Genomic DNA, 23333 nt, shown 5'->3' on the forward strand with positions numbered 1-23333 from the left:
GTAGTGCATGGCTGGAGTCCAGGCTACTTAAAGGGCTGAGGTGGGAGGATCACTTGAGTCCAGGAGGTGGAGGTTGCAGTGAGCTGTGATCATGTCACTACATGTCACTACACTCTCAGCCTGGGCAACAGAGTAAACCCTGCCCTCCAAAATAATAATTAAACAACCACAACAAAAAAGCAGGCATAGTAACACACATCTATAGTCTTAGCATCTCAGGGAGCTGAGGCAGGAGGATAACTTGATCCAGAAGAAAGCCTGGAGATTGAGGCTGCAGTGAGCCATGATTGCGCCATTGCACTCCAGCCTGGGCAACAGAGGGAGAAAGACCCTCTATCAAAAACAACAACAACAACAACAACAAACAAAAAACCAAGCAAAACAAAAAGAATCAGCAACAAAATCCATCTTGGATTCCTTACATCCAGTCTTTCTATTCTTGGGAATTGTCCTAGAATCATCCAACTGCTTCCTGGTCACCATATTCAGTGGATAATGAATGACTTGTGGACTATTCCACCTTCAAAGAAAAATAATATTGATACCATCCAACCCCTGAAATGAGCCTGTATTCTGTGCAAAGTTAATTAGTTGAAACAAAGTCCCTCTTCAAAAATGAAGTGATATCAAAAATCACCACCTTGGTTTTTGTCACTATTTTATCTTCATCACATACCACAGTACCTAGCACATAGTAGGTACTTAATAAATACTTGTTTGCAAAAAATTAAGTCGCTTCTATAAAAATTAATAGACTGAGAAGCCTTGGACTTTATGATGCACCATACTAGAAGGCTTGCATTTATTTATTTATTTATTTTCGGAGTACATTTTACAGCTAGGGTTCTATTTCTTAATCTTGACTGGAACCAAGGAAGTTGTTATCTGCCATCTGATCAAGAAAGAACCCATAGTCCATACATGGTAATTGGTGCGCTTTTTCTTATTTATATTTGCATTACAAGAAAACATGAAATAACTGTATCTCCTAAAACTGACCGAAAGATGGATTTCAGATGTGAGGTATGGCATTGGGATTGGCATTCATTATAGTGTAGATGCAAAAGTGCTTTTAGCCCACCAAGTACTGGGTACACTATTCTAACCTTTTTTCAAGTTTCTGAAATATTTATGGAAGAATAATTTGTGGAATAATGAATATAGTTTTCCAGTGGAGCAACAAATACACACTATATTTCTGCTATTGTTTCTTATTAAATATTCATATGTATATTTTGTGTTTGCTTCATAACTGGCCATTTACTGGTGCTTAACAAACATAGACAGTCCTGCTGAAGAAAAATAACACCAAACAACAGTCAACAAAAAAAGCAGATGAATGAAAAAAAAGATATCTTATTTCTGCAGTGCTTACATTTAAAAAGTGCATTTAACATTTTTAATACAGTCCATATTTCAAAAATCGCACATGTTGACATGTCCTAGAGAAAGATGGATGGGTTGACTTGGAGGTATGCCTCTATCTAGTTTTATGTGTGCATCTGGCAGAGCTAATCTTTACTTCCCTTTAGCAGAACACAAAAATGTAATTCTCTAATAACTGACATAACTACATCAGCTTCCAATATGGACTGCATTATTAAATCACAAAGACAGACAAAACCAGAGTAGTGGGGAAGCTTGACTTCTACTTGATATCAGACCATAAAATGCGTACTTACTGCGACCACACAGAAAAAGAGCATTGACTCTCAGGGCTTGGAATTTGGAACAACTTCTGAATTCATAGTCACAGAGTCTTGTGTGTGTGCAACAATATCTGTGTCTTTGCAGTTTTGCATACTGTTTTAGAGTTCACAACACATTTTTATGGACAAGCCCACACTGATATAGTCAGAACAAGCAGTGAAACAGTAGAGGCCCAGAGAAGTTTCCAATATGGTAAGAATTATTTCTACAGGACTTTTAAATTGTATAAATTGCTTTAACACACCGAGTTACATTTTCCTTGTGTAACTAGGAGAATAATTCATCTAACGGTCTTCTTCCTATACCCAAAATACCCATTCAAAGTGAATAGGGAAGGGATTGCCTCCAGACAAAGAACTTAGGTTTTTGCAAATGGTAGTTACAAAATGTACACAGAGTCTTGGATTGGCAAAAAGTAGGGGATAAGTGCTTCAGAGAGCCGAGTCATGCCGCTTAAGCATATAGGAGGAATTTGAGGATGTTGTGGCTTCTAAGAGGGATGGAGCTGTGAAAGACACATGAGGGTAGGAAAGAGAGAAGAGAGACTGGGTGAGATATATGGTGGCCTGTATGCAAGGACTTCTAAGAGAAGTGATAGCTAATACTTATGTTGCTACAATGTAAATCTTTCAACTTCCCCAAGCAATATATTGTATGGTCACCATGCAGGCTCATCAACAAGGATTCTGTCTCTTTCCTGCTGGGCACTGCTTGAACTTCTTGTGATCTGAGTGGGGCCATGAGACTAGTTCTGGCCAATGAACTATAAATGAAAGTGACAGATGCTGGAACGTTTTATTGCTGATGCGAGAGTTTCTAGAAATTTCTTATCCCTCTGACATGGTGGCTAGAAATATTTGAGATGATGGCTTTTCCTTCATCCTAGATTGCTGAGAGTCTTTCAGAAGCAACACCACCCTGCTCATTCCACCAAATTCATGATAGGCAGGTGATATGAGCAAGAAATAAACTGTTGTTATTCCTGAACCTTTAAGGTTTGCAGTCGTTTGTTGCCACAGCATGACCTGGTGTATCCTGACTGACACATGCAATGTCCTCATGTGAACATTTTGTTTGTGTGTTTGTTGTCAAGGAAAGTCACTGTGCTTCGTGTTAGCGTCAGTTTAATTCAAAGGTAACTCAACAGCAAGAAACAGAGAACGTAACAGAAACTCAACAAGGGCAAGAAATGGAAACCTGATATATCCCGTGAGAGTGTAAGGACCCTGACAGTCTGCACAAATTTGATAAAGTGCCTTGGGCTTTTCACAAACTGTAGAAGGGGTTTCTGGAAAAACCTATTTGAAGTTTTAAGAATCAGAGAGAAATTAACAGCTGTCTTTGATAGTTCTCCCAGTACCCTCTTCAAGTTAAAGAGAAAGGTAGAATTTTTTTTTTCCTGTGTTACAGGAGGAAACTAAAACTCAGATAAATAAATATATACAAATGCTAATAAACAAAGCCCAGATTCCTGAACCATTTGATCACAAGTGTAGTAGTGTTTCAGTCCAGTCTTTTAAGACGTTTTCAGAAAGCCAGTGAACTAATAGCTTGAATATATTACAGTTTGACCTTCATTTCAGCAGAACAGACAAATCATTGACAAAATGGCTGCAAGAATACCAGCCCTTTTAATAAGTTTTCCAGCAATATGATATTTTTGTTATTATTCAATGAATTGATTTTTGCCGAATTGGCTTTCAGTGAATTTATTTATCAGTCTGTTTTCTGAAGGGCAGCTCAACACTGGATGCCGTAAATTTTATTTGCTATAATTAACTTCAGACACTCTATCCTGTCTTTCCTAACCTCATCTCTCTTTCTGCCCTGTTTATATTTATTGGATGCTCTGGTATATAATTATTAGAAGTTTCCCTTTACTTTTAAAACTGTTCTTTCATCCTTGTGTATATCATTAACTGATGACCCCATCATGACCTTAATTGCAATTTACATACTTCCTTGCTACAGAGTTACAGAGAGGTTAATTAGATTACTCACTATACAGGTAGATTCACCATAAGTTTCCATTGTCATTTTTAAAGCCAGTATCATCCACTAAACATCAATATGTCAGGAGATGTTTTGGGAGCTTCAAGTAAGGTCCAATTGTGTTGTTCTAGTTAACTATGTTGTACATCTCTGTTTAATCATAATATTTTTTCCTGTGGAAGTAAATTCTACCTCTGAATCCTACTTAACAGTGTTCCTGGCCGTTACTAACCCTTCCTCTGATTTGACTTTGGAATGGAAGCATTTTTACCCTCCCTGTTCTGTTTATGGTGCTAAATTTACAAAGAGGTTTGAGACATTTTGAATCATCTTGTAAATGTGCAATCTTGCCTCACAGTTAAATCTGGTAATTTCTTTTAAAATATTATTTAAATTTTCATTGCATCATTTCTTTTATCTGCTCAGTGACCTTTCTACTTCTTTGTTAATCTTCCAAAATAGTCTTAATCTTTCATACTTGAAGTGCCTCTGTTTCCTCCATCTATGCCACTAAATTTTCTTCCAGATTCAACTCCTTTCTCCTCCAGGATCTTCCTGGTAGTCCCCTGACCTTTCAAGTTATTTCTTGTCAGTGGTTGGTGTTAGATGCACAGCTATCTAATCATGGGATATTTCACCGAAATCTGCGTCCTCTTTTAGGGCCTAAAAGAGAGCAAAATTTCCCACCTGGGGTAGCAATATGACAAGAAGGGTAAGAGCAGAGTTAACGTTGGGAAACAAATGAGACCTAAGGTTGGGTGGGTAGATGAGGCAGGCAGAGAGACAGCCTCTGTTGTTCCTGACCACTGCCTTGGTTTTCAGTAATATCCTTTCCACTCCAATCACTGCAACCCACTGCCCTGCTGCAGGAATGAACATGTGACCCAGGTCCAACCAATCAGGGTTTACTCTTCTCCTGTGTTGGTCATTGGTCCAGGGTGGACAAATGATGCAAAAGCTGGGCCAGGCAGAGAGATTTCCGGGAACCTTGCTAGTCAGGTTAGACAGCTTCAGAAATGTGAATTCAGAGGAGGCCTGAAGCTGTTTTTCTTTCTGGACTGTCTGAAATGTGAACTGGAAGAGGCAGGGTGGGGAAGAAATCGACCCAAATAAAATTAGCGGTAAAGAAATCTAAATAAAAGGAGCCCTGAGCTGTATGATGTTCCAGAGTCAGTTTGATTTCTTAGATGATGATTATATTATGATTGTATTTGATTGCATTGTATTGTAATAATTATATTTTTATTATAGTATTTCTTGTATTATTGAATAAATCAATATATAAATGTGTTGGACTTGCTGGACAGCAAACTATATACATTTTATGTGGTTGACAGAAATAAGTTACTTGAAGCTGTTCAACAGAGTGACAAAAAGATGTAAATGCTACATTAGGAGATTCAGTCTAATAACAGTTTTTCAAGATGAATACACCAGTGAGAGCCTAGGCAGGGCTGAAAAATACATGGCCCATACCCTCCACCTTCCCCTCCTGTGCCTATGGCAGACATTGCTAATCAATCATGGCACTGTTACCCACTGAGTGTGAGCTGGCCTTGCCATCCTTCTCAATGCAATGCTCCAGGCAGTGACTATAGATGATCAGAGCTGGCACACAAAATGAAACCCATTTGCTTTCACAAGCTCACAGGCAAGGTTAGCCAGGAGTCTAAGCATTAATTAGATATAAGATTCTCAAGATTGGACCTAGGTAGGGAGATAGCAAAGGAAGGGATAAGACGTAACATTGACAATATTAGTTTGCTTGGACTGCCATAACACAGTGCCACAGGTTGGGTGGCTTAAACCAGAGTTACTCTCACAGTTCTGCAGACTGAATGTCCAGAGTTAAGGTGTTGGCAAGATTAGTTCCTTCTGAGGCCTGTGAGCAAAGGGTCCGCCACAGGCCTATCCCTGGCTTGCAGAGGGCCATCTACATAGAGAGCCTGTGCATCTTTACATCATCTTCCCTCTATGCATGTCTGTGTCCAAACATGCGTACTTCTTTTCTTGTAAACACTCCAGTCATACTGGTTTATGGTCCACTCTGAGGACCTCACTTTAACTTGATTCCCTCTCTAAAGATTCCATCTCCAAATAAAGTCACATTGTGAGACAATGAAGGTTAACACTTCAACATAGGAATTTAGGGGGACGATTTAACACATCACACTGGGTGCTTACCATGAGCCAGGCATGAGCTTATATACCATTATTCACTGGAGCCTCAACACAACCTACATAGTAGGTACTTTTATTCTCCCTATTTTACAGAGGAGGAAACTGAGGCTGAAAAATCTTAAGAGCTGTAGTGGAAGTTACACAGCTGGAGTTGCTGTATAACAGGATTGAGATACAGGCTCCTACTGGCTAATTGACATAGTATTAAAAGAAGGGAACTTGGTTATGTATTAGACATAAAGGAGAAATTTAAAAAAAAATTAAAATCACCAAAGACTCTGGACTTCGTTTCTGGAAAAATGGTGATGTCAGTCTTCCTGTTTAATATTTCAATGGCCCCTATTCCCTGCAGGTTAAGATGTAAATTATTTAGCAGGAAAATCAAGGCTGCTGATGGTCTTCGATGCCTCATTAATTCTGTCTCTAGCTTCTCTCTTCCTGGCCCGTTTGGTCCGGCAACACTGGGCAATTTATTTGCAGTCTCCACTTTGGGGAGAGGGACAGGGAGAAGGCTTGCAGAGGACAGAGGATGATGAGGAGGAACGACCTGTGCACTGGGTCTCATCCTTGTTGTTTGGACTCCTGGCTACTTTCAGCAGTGAGCAGTATAATTGCAGTTTAGTCACCTGACCTCTCTGATTCTCTCTCTTCCCAGCCTGACAAAATGGTGAAACCCCATCTTTACTAAAAATAAAAAATTATCTGGGCATGGTGGCACGGGCTTGTCATCCCAGCTACTCTGGAGGGTGAGGCAGGAGAATCACTTGAACCCAGGAGGCGGGAAGGTTGCCGTGAGCTGAGATCACGCCACTGCACTGCAGCCTTGGTGACAGAGTTAAACTCTGTCTGAAAATTAAAAATAAATAAATAAAAAGATCATGTTTGCAGGGTCCTCAGTACAGTGTCTAGCACTTGGCAGGTGCCCATTGGCTGTACGCATAGCAACCATTCAGCCCGGGATATTTGGAATCTAACATAGCCAACAGCAGCCAAGGAGACAAGTTCCTTACCAAGCTAGAAACGTAAGACCAGGGTGCACGTGGCATTTCTGGGGGTATCAGTTATCTGTTTCTTTGCACCTTTTCAGAGGCTTTATGTTCACCCCTATGAGTGAACAACGATCTTCCTGCCCTGTTCCTATTTTCCATTATACTTATCAGGAGTTATGAATTGAACCAGGATGTCTTAGGCAGCTTCCCCTCCTGTTTCAGCAATCAATAAATTGCCATTTCTAAAGGTGAGACTGTGAATTCTTAAGGCCAATCTGCAGATATTCTAGATGACCCATATGTCTCCTGACATTGCTGTATTCATAGATGGCTTCTCAAAGAAACCATTATTAATGATGTAATTAGTATGAATGGCTACAGTATATATCAAACACATCATTAAGGCAAAGGTGGGGATGTAGCCATTTATATTAAAGATACATTTTATGTTCTGAACCTAAGCAATAGAAAGAAAGTACTTAGCTTAGAAATCTCGCTTTGCTACATGGTGGGTTTTATTTTTTAAGTTGTCCTAGACCTTCTTTTTGCTTGCTTAATGCTGCTGTCTGTGGGAGTCCCTGGGAATTTGAATGAGTTCATAAGGCAGATTTGTTTGTAAAAGTGTATAATCAAGTAAATCACAGCCTTTAAAAATCACAAATTCAAAATCCAATCAATTTAATTAATGTGTTGGTTCATAGACGTTGTAAAGGGTTTTATTTGATTTCACTAGACGCTTTCTCTTAGACACCCATCTGCAAGCATATTTACTTATAACTTGTTGTGTAAAGGGATCTTCCTATACGGCAGACTGCCATATGTAACTGCTCAGCTTACCTTTAAGAGAAAATATTGAAGTAACACCCTCAAGCTGTTCTAGTCTGAGTTCAGAACTTTTCAAAGCTAGATTTCTATCTTTGTAGTGAGTATTGAAACCTTGCCTCCCACATCCAGGCTGTTCCAGTATGAGATAAAATAGTTTCTAAGAATGATAGAGTCCAAAAGTTCTCTACAGTTCTTGTAGATGTTGTGAGCTGAAAACACATGTGTTAGTGAAGAGTTTTTTTTTTTCATCCTTTTCTTTATTATTATCTCTTCCCCGCCCCCCCCCCAGGAATTAATGTCCTTCTTCATAGTAGCCAAAATGTTAAATGTTTTTAATAAAAGCTGAGACTTAAGTTAGAGGGGAACAACTTTACCTCAGGTACAAATGACGTTGCTACTTGCCACGTTCCAAAGCATAGAGGAGATGGGGGAGATCGTGAAAACTGGGGAGTCACACACAAGGAGGGGGTGTTTTTTCTTCTTCTGACAAACTGATCCTGTTAAGTATCCACTGCAGAGTGGTGGCTGCTGTGTTATGCAAGCACCTGTAATAAGCTGCAGAGGAACAGAGGCGACTAATGCTGGGCCGAGTTGAGCTACTGCAGACAGAAGCTGGTTCCGAGGCCCCTTCTGCTCACAGGGCATGCTTCCTGGCTCATGTGCAATCAGCCATGCTGCAGAGGCTAGGGACCCAGGGAGCCTGGCAATAAGTGTGTGTCCAGCTTTCCAAACTCTGGATACTGCAACCCAACTGCAGCTCTGAGCCTTGCTTAACCGGGGCTGGGGACCTGGCAGCTTCCTCTGAAGTCACTGGACAACAGCTGCTCTGCCCTCAGTCAGTGCAAGCAACCACTTGTCTACAGAAGGAGTAAGGACAGTAAAATCTTTACCTGCAAGGATCAGACTCTATTCTTATTATTAGTGGCTACAAACTGTTAAGCAGCCACTATCTGCAAGGAACTGTATTAATGACATGTTGCATGTACATCATCTCTTACATTATTGTAAGGCCTCAAGTATGTTTTATTATCCCCATTTTGAAGACATTAAAAAATTAAAAAAAAAAAAAAAAACTAAATTGGCCAGGCATGGCGGCTCACGCCTGTAATTCCAGCACGTGGGGAGGCTGAGGCAACCAATCACTTGAGGCCATGAGTTCCAGACCAGCTTGGGCAATATGGCGAAACCCTGTCTCTACTAAAAATACAAAAATTAGCTAGGTGTGGTGGCGCACACCTGTAGTCCCAGCTACTTGGGAGGTTGAGGCAGGAGAATCTCTTGAACGCAGGAGGTGGAGGTTGAGTGATCCCAGAGTACTCCACTGCATTCCAGCCTACATGACAGAGCAAGACTCTGTTTCAAAAACAAACAAAATACAAAAAAACCTGCAAATATTAAGTATTAAATGGTAAAACTTGAGACCACAGGCCAGATCTATCTTACTCTAAAACTTTGGTTGTTTCCATTTCAATAATTACTGTCATGTTTTAGAAAAGCAGCAAAACGTTTATTTCACATGAAATCTCCTGCAGAAACTGATATAGAGACAGATCAAATCAGGGCTGCTTTGACTGAAACGGAAGAAGGAAAGTCTCAAGGTCCGACTGGACTGCCTCCTCCTTTCCTAATTCCCAGGTAGTAATTCCCAATGACTGAGCCATCACCTCAGAAAACTAGAACTGTGGTTTTTCAGATGTGGTCCCCAGTCCAGCAGCATCAGCATCACCTGAAAACTTGCTGCAGATGCATGTTCTCTATCCTCACTGCAGGCAAACTGAGTCAGAAGCTCTAGGATTGGGGTGTCTCTGAATTAAACAAACCTTCTGGGGGTTGCTGATGCATGCTCATGAGTCAAAAGCAAGAGCTTCCAAAACCCATTTTAATAACAGCTGAGTTCTACAGTATCTTTTGGTATTCGTAACAATGATTCCTGAAGACTTTCATGACAAGGTCCAGAATGGTGCATTAAATCTGGTTATGCACTTTTTTTTTTTTTTTTTTTTTTTTTTTTTGACAGAGTATCACTTTGTTATCCAGGCTGGAGTGCAATGGTGCAATCTTGGCTCACTGCCCCCGCCTGAGTTCAAGTAATTCTCCTGCCTCAGCCTCCCTAGTAGCTGGGATTACAGGCCCCTGACACCACACCCAGCTAATTTTTGTATTTTTAGTAGAGACGGGGTTTCACCAGGTTGGACAGGCTAGTCTCAAACTCGTGACCTCAGGTGATCCACCTGCCTTGGCCTCCCAAAATGCTGGGATTATAGGCATGAGCCACCGCACCCAGCCTTAGTCATGCAAGAAGTGGATCCTATTTACTCAATGCAACATTGGAGCACGAATGTTCACATTATTAACCCAATAATAAAATAAAATGATTTCTCGATTTATTTGCTGTCAAGAATCACAAACCGCATGGACTTGAGAAGAGTGAAAGTTATTAACGAGATTTCATGCATCAAAGATGCTGTTGACTGTCCAGTGAAAGCATTTCTTTGTTTTATTGAGACAGAGTCTCGCTCTGTCACCAGGCTGGAGTGCAGTAGTGCGATCTCAGCTCACTGCAAGCTCTGCCTCCAGGATTCAAGTGATTCTCCTGCCTCAGCCTCCTGAGTAGCTGGGATTACAGGCACCCACCACCACGCTCCCAAAGTGCTGGGATTACTGGCATGAGCTACAGAGCCTGGCCCAGTGAAGCATCTTATGTGTGTGTCACCATTGAAGAAAAAGGTTACTAAATAAATTTTGTCTCACTATTGATTGCAAAAGGCATTCCAGTTTCCAAGATATGAAAATGTGGGCCCAGCGCAGTGGCTCACCCCTGTAATCTCAGCACTTTGGGAGACCAAGGCAGGTGGATCACCTGAGTTCAGGAGTTTGAGACTAGCCTGGTCAACATGGTGAAACCCTGTCTCTACTAAAAATACAAAAAAATTAGCTGGGCGTGGTGGTGCTTACCTGTAATCCTAGCTACTCAGGAAGCTGAGGCATAAGAATCGCTTGAACCCAGGAGGCTGAGGTTGCACCAAACTGAGATTGTGTAAGTGCACTCCAGCCTGGGCAACCAAGTGAGACTCTATCTCAAAAAAACAGAAGAAAAGAATGAAAATGTGAAGAAATGTTTGCTTTAGAATCAGTGAAATATGGTAAAACTGAAATAGATGCTTCTGAAATTTTGTTGCATTAGGTCAGTTAGCCAATGTGGTCAGGTGTCTGCGGAAGCAAAACCGTTTCTTTGTACTCAATTTAAAATAGGACAAAATGAACACAACTGCTCTTGTTCGTGATAATTTTTTACACTTCCTGCTTTGATGACCTTCCGTATACCGATGAGTCTCCATACTATGTCGTGTTGTCCAAGTTGCAGTTTCCGCGCAGCTTCAAAATCATCATGTCCCCTCACCAAAGTCATGGAGTTCTTTTACATTGTTATTGTTGACTCTGCTGTTCTTCTTGTTATTGTTGGTGTACTGTTTTGCACTTCTTCCTCCTGCATCTCTAATTCTAGTACTTGGAAGGAGTCTATAGAGTAGTGATTACCTGTAGTTGGAGAACTGTGTTATCTGCGAAGATGTTTCAAAGTGTGGTGGGATTATAAAGGGCTTTGATGGTGGGACAGGATGGCATTGAATGAAATAAATTGAGAAGTTGGCAGTTCTCCCTGGCCTTATGGGTTCATTGTGACTTCAAGAAGTAGAAGAGATAACAGTTGTATCATCTGCGGTCTCCATGAAAACTAATGATCATTTTCTAAACTTTGCATCATCTTTTCTGGCTTTTTCTATTCCTGGAATCATTAATCATATGTATTAGATGATTTCTCTATATCTGTTTACAGACACAAAATCATACATACTTTTTTTTCCCTTGGGATTCTGCCAGAGGTCTTCAGTAATTAAGTTAGTAATACTAGTTTTAGAAGGGTTTGATTGTTTTTGCTGTTTTTCCATAGTCATCATTTTTTTGTTTGTTTGTTTGTTCGAGACAGAGTCTCACTCTGTCACCCAGGTTGGAGTGCATTGGTGCAATCTCGGCTCACTGCAACCTCCGCCTCCCAGGTTCAAGTGATTCTCCAGCCTCAACCTCCCTAGTAGCTGGGATTACAGGCACTTGCTACCACACCTGGCTAATTTTTATATTTTTAGTAGAGATGGGGTTTCGCCATGTTGGCCAGGCTGGTCTCGAACTCCAGACTTCAAGTGATCCGCCCGCCTCGGCCTCCCAAAGTGCTGGGATTACAGGTGTGAGCCACCATGCCTGGCCCATACTCATCATTTTTATCACTGCATCCTATTCTGTTTGGGGATTTTGCTTGGGTGATTGATTTGAGGTGTTTGCTTGTGTGTCTGATTTGGGGATGATGTTCCCAGGTAATTAGTGTAAAATTTTTAATAAGCCTCATAAGCTTTACAATTATTTCCCTGGAGGACAGGTTTTCTTTAGAATTTAAGAGCAGTAGGCAGTAGTGGTCACATTTTGAACATTTTATTTCTTTACCCAAAAAATAATTAACTTTTGTGAAACCAATAAAAAGACATCAAAAGAACATGAGGGACGACAATGCTTTATGGGTTTGTGTTTCTGACAGCCCAGTCTTCAAAGTAGTTACCCAGTTGGCAATATACAATGAAGAACTGAAGCTGTTTGAAAACTTTTTCATTTTTCTGTGAAAATCCAAACTAGGAGGAGAAGGAGCTTACTGATGTCAACATTTAGAAAGCAATGTTCTCTTTATGTAGTCACTTAGTGTCTTGGGTTTCATTTTCGGTTCAGGGGGAAATTAAATTCCCTTGCAATTGCGCTCTTGTCTACCCAGAAATTTTATCTCCACATTGTTTTTATTTGCTATTTGTCCTCTGGGTAAAATACTGTGTCCATAGGGTTGGAAGTGCATTTTAGAGGTCTTTTGGTTCATCAGGCTCTTCCTTGCAAGTCAGTATTTAAATTATTTCTGACCTAGATGTCTCCTGTATTCTAAGATCCTAGGAAAAAGCAGGGGGAAGGGAGACAATTGTGAGGACACAGCAGCTTTACTTTGTGAGCTCATGCCTTGGTTAAAAGATTAACCAAAGAATTTTATTTTTATGATTTTAATACAAAGTAAGTATCTGTATATGTATATTTGTAGATATATTTATGGGGTACATGTGATACGTTGATATAAGCATACAGTGGGATCACATCAGGGTAACTGGAGTATCCATTGTCTTAGGCATTTATCATTTCTTTGTGTTAGAAACAATCTCATTCCAGTCTTTTAGTTATTTTGAAATACACAGTTAATGACTGTGAACTACAGTCACCCTATTGTGTTACTGAACATTAGATCTTACTGCTTCTGTGTTTTTGTACCCTTTATTCATCCCTCTTTATCCCCACCTCCCCACAAAAGAATCATTTTAGCATCGGAATTCATTCTCCTGCCAAGCACATAGAAGTGTTTAATCACTTGCTTACTGTAGGTATGGGCACACACAACTTTTCTTTTTTTTTTTTTTTTTTTTTTTTTTTTTGAGATGGAGTCTCGCTCTGTCGTCCAGGCTGGAGTGCAGTGGCACGATCTCTGCTCACTGCAAGCTCCGCCTCCTGGGTTCACGCCATTCTCCTGCCTCAGCCTCCCTAGTAGCTGGGACTCCAGGCACCTGCCACCACGCCTGGCTAATTTTTTGTATTTTTAGTAGAGACGGGGTTTCACTGTGTTAGCCAGGATGGTCTCAATCCAACTTTTCCATTTTTTAAGCCTGTCCTTCCACTTGGATTGCAAATAAGTCTTCAGAGAATTGTATGTATTCTCAAATTTGATTGTATTTTTTCCCTTATAGAGGCAGTTTGATTAGAGGGATATCACAGTGGACAAGAATTCTGAAAAACCTGGCTTCAAATCTCCATTCTATTACTGTAATATTCAGTAGGTCCTGTTGTTACTGAAAATATTGACTCCTCTGTGAACCACCTCTGTCTTTGAGCCTTTCCATGAAAGTGAGTCTATTCTCCCACCCCATTCTTGTCCCCGTTAGCCCCATGGCGTGCTTTGACCAATGAACTGTGAGCCTAAGTGATGGATGTCACTTTCAAGTGGAAAATTTACGAGTGTGCATGTGCCTCATTTAGATCTCTTTTCCCTCAGCGGTAAGGCCAGTGATATCTTAGATACGACGGTTCTGTCAACTTGGAGTTCCAGAGAGAAGAGAACGTGGAACAGATAACTTTGAGAAATGGGCTTTTAGCAAATGGGAAAATACGCATGTATTTTGAGCTGTGTGTTGGGGTCTTCATGACTGCAATGTTGCTTATCGTGTCTTGAATGATGATGGTTGGTATTTGCTACATTTACATGTCCAGTGTCCGACTACTTTGTGGAGGAAGGGAAGAGTGCCAATCCATATCTGTAAGCCCATCCTCAGTCCACCAGCTCTCACCATGTAGTCCAGCACCTAATGGTTGTTTAATAAATTCTCAGTGAGCTGTATTGAAATTGTTTTGTGTAATCTTGGAATAGCCCCTTCAGTGGTCAAAACCAGCATTTTTCCAAAGGATGGGTGAGATTTTAGGAGTTCTCTAAGTTTCTTTTAGGTGGTCCACAGACACAGCAGGAAACAAGATCGAATCATCTAGGGTAGAAGTGTTTCCTTTTTGAGTTTTCTTTTAACACATTGTGTAGCATTCAAAACCAACAAAATTTCTCATAGCCACATATTGTAGTGGATACCTGTAATAACTAGAATTCCAGGAGACCACTGTGTTTATATTTGCACCATTGCTTACCATTTATGGTTAATAATAGTAGTGTCTCATTTATACCAGAAGTTGATTTTATAGATTTTCTTTTAAAATAAGTTGTGTTTAGCGAAAAGAGTACGATAAAGGAAAACAAATAATATAGGTGGCAAGGTGAAAATGTCAAAACCTGAAGGTATGGCAAATGATTGAAGTTTGCAGAAACACTACTGCGAGCCTTGTGGTACCCTAAAATACTGTTATGAAAACCTAAGGAAGCCGGGCACGATGGCTCACACCTGTAATCCTGGCAATTTGGGAGGCCGAGGCTGGTGGATTGCTTGAGGTCAGGAGTTCAAGACCAGCCTTTCACAAGGTGAAACCCCATCTCTACTAAAAATACAAAAATTAGCCCAGCATGGTGGTGGGTGCCTGTAGTCCCAGCTACTTGGAAGGCTGAGTCAGGAGAATCGCTTGAACCCAGATGGCCAAGGTTTCAGTGAGCTGAGATTGCACCACTGCACTCCAACCTGGGCAACAGAGCGAGACTCCATCTCAAAAAACAAAAACAACAGAAACAACAACAACAACAAAAAAACCCAAACCCAAAGAATGTTTGAATGGGTTTGTGAGGATGGTAAAGTGATAGAATAGATTTAAGGAATCATTGCTTTGGTCCTTGTTTACTGTTCGGTGTTTGTAACAGTCTTTCCTTCCTGTCTAGGGATTTCTCTCCATCTTGTCTGTCCCTGATTTGCTGAGATTTCCATATGAATAGCGTATTCCAAGTGGAGAAGGAGAGTGCCTATATTCACTGTCACCTTCTTTTTTTTTGAGACAGAGTCTTGCGTTGTTGCCCAGGCTGGGGTGCAGTGGCCGGATCTCGGCTCACTGCAACCTCCGCCTCCCGGATTCACGCCATTCTCCTGCCTCAGCCTCCCGAGTAGCTGGGACTACAGGCACCTGTCACCACGCCCGGCTAATTTTTTGTATTTTTAGTAGAGACCGTGTTAGCCAGGATGGTCTTGATCTCCTGACCTTTTGATCTGCCCGCCGTGGCCTCTCAAAGTGCTGGGATTACAGGTATGAGCCACCGTGCCCAGCCTGATTTAAGTTTTTTTAACCTACGGATCCACTGTCTGTTCTGTGTGAGAAGTAACTGGAACCTTTTGTGTGGGTGAAAAGAACACTTAGCAGACTCACCAGAGCTCTAAATAGAAGGGATGAAGTCAAGGGTATGAAGTGAGCATCAAGTGAGAAACTTGAACAGACTCTTGCTTGCTTGTGACTAGACGTGCTTCCTAGAATTTGTCTGGACTCACCTGGTTCTTTGTGTCTCGGACCTTTGAAAACTGTGAACTTTTTGAGGACAGCTGTTGCGTCTGGTTCCCCTTTGTGTTCCCCGTCCCTTGACAATTATTTGTTGACACCAGGAGTAATTCCAACATCCATTCATTCATTAGTGACTCTGAATGAAAGTATACTCATGTGTTCCATTTCAGGTGCCAATGCATCCATTTTTATTATTAATAGTGGCTACAATAATATTTGTAGCAGCTACAAATTATAGAATATAAAACAGGAATCCTGCTAGCGCTTGTCTATAAGAACAACTGCTTGCAGCAGCTTAGCAAGATGGCAATATTATCTCTAATGAGGAAAATGAAACTTAGAATAGTTAATCTACTTGCCCATCGACATAAGATACAGGCACAAAATATAGGTCTATCCAGTTCTGAAAACGCAGAAACCCATTTGCCTTTTCTACCTAATACTACCTTGTTGATGAAGACACACACACACACACATATACACACACGCTCTCTCTCTCTCTCTCTCTCTCTCTCACACACACACACACACACACACACACACAGAGATCAGCTACATAAACTTCCCAGTCCTGCCTTATTTATTAGTCTGCGATGGTTAATTTTTTCCAGTGCTCCAAGCATAGCGTTCCTCAGCACCATTGTTCCAAATCACTGAAGCTGGCAGCCTTCCTTTCCTTCCTTAATCTCTGCAAGTTTTAACAAATTGTTAATGCAATGTTTTCCTTGAATGTACTTAACATTTACTTTTATTCATCTGAACGTGAAAGGCAGCACTCCATGAAGGTGCAATCTGTCTTCAGTCTAACGTCTCAGCAAATTCCTGCTGCCCAAAATAGAGCAAAGGTTGAGCCAGCCCAGTGTAGGGTTGGCGTGTGATACCGTTATAGCTACTTAGTGGACAGCAAGGCCAGCACTGCTTTTAAAACAACCCCCACTCATTCTTGTCTTCCCTTTCTTTCCAGTAAGTCAATTTTCTGAGTAGGAGCTGTGGCTGGTTGTATTAACCATTTGCATTTTGATCCAGTTTACTGATGCACTGAAAAAAAGAACCTCTTCTGTGTTGCTTACTTAGAATTTTCTGTTGTATTCGTGTGAAGTTGCCAGGTGGACAACATAGGTCACATTTCTTAGTTTCCTTTAAAGCACATTAACTCTTACCCAAGTCTCCAAACCCGCTGGTTGGTGATTGGAGACCCTCTTTGCACCCCTTCCCTGGGCAATTTTATACAAAGTTAATGGCCTTTGGCCAAGCAGAGCTGCCCCGGAGCTCCTTCAGTTCTTAATGTTTTTGACAGTAACACTTTGTAAGGAATGCATTTTAGACAAGGCTCTTTGACTGTAAGGTACTGGATCTCTCTAAAAATAACTCACTTGAAAAGGGGGTTATTTTAAGGAGACTTGGAAAATATCTTACAATATCCAAAGACTGAGGCCAGGCACGTTGGCTCACGTCTATAATCCCAGCACTTTGGGAGGCCACGGTGGGTGGATCACTTTAAGGTCAGACATTCGAAAAGGTCAGCCACCAGCCTGGCCAACATGGTGAAACCCTGACTCTACTAAAAATACAAAACTTAGCTGGGCATGGTGGCACACACCTGGAATCTGAGCTACTCAGGAGCCTGAGGCAGAAGGATCACTTGAACCTGGGAAATGGAGGTTGCGGTGAGCCAAGATTGCACCAGTGCACTCCAGCCTGGGCAACAGAGCAAGACTGTCTCAAAACAAACAAACAAAGAAAAAAGACTGAGAGTGAAGTACAGTGCTCTTTCTACAGATTGGTTAGGAAGCAGAAGTGTCAGAAATGCATATTCTCAAAGCCTCTCTGCCTCTGTCTGTCTCTCTCTTCTGCTTCAGGGTCTTTTGTGCCCCCCTCACCTGTCTGATTTCTGTCTCTGCTCATTTCTCACCACTCACCCCCTCTTTGTTCCTCAGCCGTTCTTCCGTGTGTGACACTGGCTCCTGCTTTCGCCCTGATCTACTTTTACTTTTAACAGCAGAAACTACAATTACGTTTCATTGCAAACACTGCAGTTACCTTTGTACCAACTGAATACATGATCTTTCTCTTCAGAACTTGTGAAAGACTGCCCACCTCACCCGGCCCTCCTAGATTCCATTCTCAGGAGCTCACTGTCTGCAGAATGAATTGCCATCGAATCATCTCTATCACCCCATTTTGCAGGCAGTGGGGTGAGTTTACAGGAAATGGACAAGCTCACAGGGAAGCAACGACTGTGGAGGGAACACGGCTTCTCCCAGAAGAACACCTTGAGAAGTTTGGTTTCTTGTGTTAAATTATTGGGTGTCGGGAAAGAAGGCCCCTAGAGATGAAATTCATATAGGTCATCTAAAAATATACGATCAAGTCACAAACACACAAGATAAAAAGAAGCCTTTCTTTATCCCTTTACAGAAACTACCTGATTCATCAAAAGATCTTTCTTTTAAACCTGAACTCTAGTAGCTGTGCGATAGAGAGGTCCCTTGTCAATATCGAGAGCCGGGGATCTATGCTGAGCTCCGAAAGCGGAGTTCTGCAACAAACTGAGTCCATGAGCCCTAAAGCGAATTTAGACCACAAAGAATCTCCTCTCCTGTTTTTATATAAGGAGAAAAGGAGAACAACAGGCCTGTTCCTCCAACAGAGCATTGACCAGAGAAGCCCAGAAGTGCACTTTATCAATGTGGAAACTAAAATATTTTTTCAGTCTAATTTCTGATGAATTTTCATTTGCCTTTATCATGAAGACCAAAACGTATGTATCATCTGTTGAGAAGTATTCTTTCAAGGTATCTAAAAATTATAATCACTAATACAAATATGCTTAATACTTCAGGGCCAGTGGAATGAATTGTTTGGGGAATAGTTTAGGGAGTCTGATAGGGTCACCTGTCACACATAGAGGGAGCAAACTGACCTGGAGAATGAACATAGAGAGAACATGGTAATTAACTAAGTGCTGTGATGTCTCCTAATATTCAAAAGACAGCTCTTTATATGGGTTTTCTTCCCTTGCATAATACTGGATCAATAGATAGATACTGGATAGATCAGTTGATAGGTGAACAGATGCAAACATACACAGATGATGGATAGAGATAGAATGATCAATAATTGCTACCTATCTGTCTTGTCTATCTGTCTGTCCTCCTTTTTCTTCAAAGTAACCTTCCCATCCATCACTTCTGCATTTTCTGTCACAGACAGCGTTGGTGATTTCAACACAATTTCATAATATGTCTCTGTTTCCAAGGGGTGGTCTGATGTTTATTTGAAATCCCCCAGATAGTTCTGTCTTCTGCATGACTTTGACAGTCAGCCTCATGGATGGGTGAAACGAAGCTTTCTCTTTTGTTCCATTCAGCCCCAGTGGCAGCTCTTCTCCAATTCTGTGAGAGCTTCTTCCTGAATTTGTGCCTTTGTTGTCTCTTGGTTGGAGTCCTGGGAATCTGTCTCATGTTTCTGTTCATACCCTCTTTCCATCGCAACTAGAGGTACTCCCAAAGTGTACACCCAAAACAAGAAGTATTTCTGAAAACACTTGCCCCATTTGGGGTTCTCAGTGCAATTTCATGACAGTTTTAAACTGACATTTTCTCTCACTTTATAACAGCAGGCTAGAGAAAAGTAAATAAGAAACTGATAGCCTTGACCTCACTAAAACATTTATGAATTAAAATTTCGTAAAAAAGTTACCAGCAGATTGTATCTGTTCATTTTTTTCCAGTATCTTTAAAAGCCATTTTCCCTGTGTTTGTAATTTTATTTTGTTTATCAGTTTAGGTAGTAGTCCAGAATAAGACATGTCGGGTTTAATTCTCTGCCACAGTTCTCAGATGGATGTTTCATAAGTAGCATGTGGCTTTCTCAGCTAAAATTAAATGTCTCACTGTCTCCAAATGTTTTCCATCTAGAATTTGCAACATACACCCTTCCAGAACTAACAGAGACTCTGAAAATTACCACTAAACAACGTCAGTCTAGTTCATCCTTCTTACCAGCTTAAAATGCTGGCTGTAGATAAATACATCTTTAAAAAATAATCTAATGACTTAACGAAATAGTCTGGTCCTCTTTTCCATAGAAGTTCAGTTCAGAAAAGCAGCAAATCAAAAAAGATGATCTATATTAACAAAGTCCTCCAGTTTTATGATGTTCTAGGAATCAAAGAACAAGTTCAAACCTCAGAGACCAACTGTATATCCCCAGTGGTTCCTGATTCCCAGAATCCCCTGGATAGCTCTAAAAAAACCTACGACATTGGTTCCATTCATGATGATTTACTAAATATGGAATGGGACTCGGTGGGTAGGAGAACTAACTGGTTTACCCTGTTCCTCTGCCTCAGCCACTAGTTATTATTTATATATATGCCTATTTCCCTACTGGATAACAAGCTGTTCATTCCTCTCATGATTTCTACAAGGCAGCTACACATGATTGACGAAAGGAAGGATCTATGGTCAGAAAATTTTTAAAAGGAGGAAGTGGAGGAGAAGAAAAAAATGGAGAGTCGTAGATCCTAGAGCTTGCCAATGTTTTGTGGAAAGGAGGCAAAAGTACCTGATAGAAGAAATAAAGGAAGAGTAAAGGATACTCCTGAGATTGCACAAAAGTGGACTACATCTCAACAGTGAGGAATGAGCCCTAAGACAGGTGGAAATCCCAGCTCTGCCACTTCCCAAATGTGAGACTTGGAGCAGTTTGTTTAAACTTCTTGGGATCAGTGTTACCATGTGTGAAACGAAGATCATGAGAGAGTACTCATCCTCTTATGTCATCTTTTTGTAAAATGTTTTTGTTTTTAATTACGGTAGGTACATAGTAGGTGTATATATTTGTGAGGTACCAAAGATGTTTTAATACAGGCATGCTGTGTGAAATAATCATATCACGAAGAATGGAGTATCCGTTGGTTTGGGAGGCTGAGGTGGGCAGATCATCTGAGGTCAGGAGTTCAGGGCCAACACGGTGAAACCCCATCTCCATTAAAACTACAAAAATTAGCTGGCATTAGTGGTGGGTGCCTGTAATCCCAGCTACTCAGGAGGCTGAGGCAGGAGAATCACTTGAACCTGGGAGGTGTGAAGGTTACAGTGAGCCAAGATCATGGCACTGCACTGTGCAGTTTGAGACTGTCTCAAAAGAAAAAAGTTTATCCTTTTTGTTACTAACAATTCAGGTACACTCTTTTAGTTATTTTTAAATATACAGTTACTACTGACTATAGTCACCCTGTTGTGCAATCAAATAATATGTCTTAGGCTTTTTTTTTAAACTCATCAACCATCCCTACTTTCCCCTCTTCCAGCCTCTGGTAACTGTCCTTCTACTCTGTATGTCCTTGAGTTCAATTGTTTTGACTCTTAGATCCCACAAATATGTGAGAACATATGATGTCTGTCTTTCTGTGCCTGGCTTATTTCACTTAACTTAATGATCTCCAGTTCCATCTTTGCCATTGCAAATGACAGGATCTCATCCTCTCCTGTGTAATCTGGAGACGATATTTCACATGAACTTACAACAGTGCTTGGGTATCATCAACGCCATATAAGTGCTGCTGTGATCATTGTGTTAGAAAAGTGCCTGGTAAATTATGCTCTATCAATGCAAGGTCTGTGGATTGCTCCCAAGACAGTGAAGACCCACAAATGCACATGGGAAGTGGGAGCATTTGAGATCATAGACTCAGGTGAATTTATAGGATAGAAAGCAGATTGCAGGTAATATAAAAATCAGTGGAAGAGTAGTGAGAAATGATTAGGGAATTTAGGTGACTTTAAAAAAAAATGCATTTGGTGAAAGAAAGTGAAAAAACTCTGCCACAATTCAGAATGCAGCTGACAGCCCATCTAAGGAAATGTGGCTAATAGCAGCTGCAGCAGCAGCAGGGACACAGCTGTGCAGAGCTCCCTGTGCCCAGCCCTGAGCTCTGCACACCTTCCTGAATGCTGGCAGCACCTGACAAAGGCAGCAATGGGTGGGGCTGTTTCTATTTGACACATAAGAAAATCACTGCTGAAAAGTATCTCGCCCAAGCTGGCACAGCAGCTATAGAGTGGAGATTTAAACCTGGGTTGATTGTTTTCCAAAACCCTACTTTGTAACTTCTAAGATGGAGTAGAAAATATTTGCATTCCCCATCTCTACTAAAAATACAAAAATTAGCCTGTAATCCCAGCTACTCTGGAGGCTGAGGCAGGAGAATCACTTGAACCTGGAGGCAAAGGTTGCAGTAAGCCGAAATCGTGCCATTGCACTCCAGCCTGGGTGACAGAGCAAGACTCCGTCTCAAAAAAAAAAAAAAAAAAAAAAAAACTTTTGCATTGACTGGGGCACGTCCCGACACAGACTAAAACATGATGTGGCTTCCCAGCACATTTAAGAAAATGGTCAAGTCCAGAAGTCCAGGCCAGGCGTAGTGGCTCACACCTGTAATCCCAACACTTAGGGAGCCCGAGGCAGGTAGATCACTTGAGGTCAGGAGTTTGTGACCAGCCTGGCCAATGTGGTGAAATCCCAGCTCTATTAAAATTAAAAAAAAAAAATTAGCTGGGCTTGGTGGCGCATGCCTGTAATCCCAGCTACTCGGGAGCCTGAGACAGGACAGTTGCTTGAACCCAGGAGGCAGAGGTTGCGGTGAACTGAGATCACGCCACTGCACTCCAGCCTGGGCGACAGAGCGAGACTCCGTCTCAAAAAATAAAAATAAAAAAGTCCAAGTCCTTAACATGGGTTACAGAGCCCTGCAGTTTCCAAGCTTATCATCTGTCATCCATCTATCCCTTCATACCCTATACCCCCAATTCCCTGGAGCTTTTTTCTGTGTCTCAGGCACCCACTACCGTCTCTGTCTAACCAGGTCGGATCCCCACGTTATCGGTAACTTAAGGTCTGTAACTGCTAAACTACAGCCTCCACATGGACAAGAGACCAGACCAGGTTTTGGCTTTTCCTCGGTGTTTATATCATGCCTGATACTTGGCAGTTATTCCAAAAAAATGAGGTGAACAAATAAATTCTACACCATGTTCAGGACCGATATCCATTTTGCCAAATCATGCATCATAACTGAGGTTGTAGCCAATGGCGTCAAGAATGCTCACAGTCCATTGTGGAGTTTGCACCCATGGCTGCCCCTTTGGCATCAAGCTCTGACTCCAGCTGTGATCACTGGCATCCTCAAGCTGCACTCTGCCCCCTGCCCCCCCACAACCTCTCAGAGCATAGCTTCCTCTTGGATGGAGTGGGGTGACGAGAGGAGTCAGAGGTGAAGGCTAAAGAATGTGAGGGTATTGAGTGCACCCCAGCCCCTGACATTTCAGCTTGTTATGTGGCTGTGGTAGTAAGCATTTGGAATCAGTTCTATCAATTATTTAAGACTCATAATTCAGTCCATATTAAAGATTTATTGCAACAAACTGAAAAACGAAGTGCAAACACAAAGGAAACAGAACATGGGTTCTGCTGTGAGTTACACAGTACATAAACTTCTCATGTCCGTGGGAATAACATAAACAGAAGTATGTTATTCTTAAAATACTGAAGGATTTCTGGAAGAATTCAGCTCTGAGTTTGTGT

The 23333-nt window shown here is 41.3% G+C and overlaps 1 protein-coding gene and 1 long non-coding RNA gene across 32 annotated transcripts in view; both read left to right on the forward strand.

The window, feature by feature from the left end:
• The window catches only part of RBFOX1 (RNA binding fox-1 homolog 1), a 2485711-nt gene that overhangs the window by 1652153 nt on the left and 810225 nt on the right, over nucleotides 1–23333 (forward strand). The gene's annotated exons all lie outside the window — the stretch shown is intronic.
• The window catches only part of LOC144337898 (uncharacterized), a 103110-nt gene that overhangs the window by 75708 nt on the left and 4069 nt on the right, over nucleotides 1–23333 (forward strand). Inside the window, exon 2 of the long non-coding RNA XR_013411538.1 lies at nucleotides 20176–20562. This is a non-coding gene — a long non-coding RNA (uncharacterized LOC144337898). The remainder of the gene's footprint in view (nucleotides 1–20175; nucleotides 20563–23333) is intronic.

Source organism: Macaca mulatta, chromosome 20 (genome assembly GCF_049350105.2).
Source record: "Macaca mulatta isolate MMU2019108-1 chromosome 20, T2T-MMU8v2.0, whole genome shotgun sequence".
Lineage (NCBI taxonomy): Eukaryota > Metazoa > Chordata > Mammalia > Primates > Cercopithecidae > Macaca > Macaca mulatta.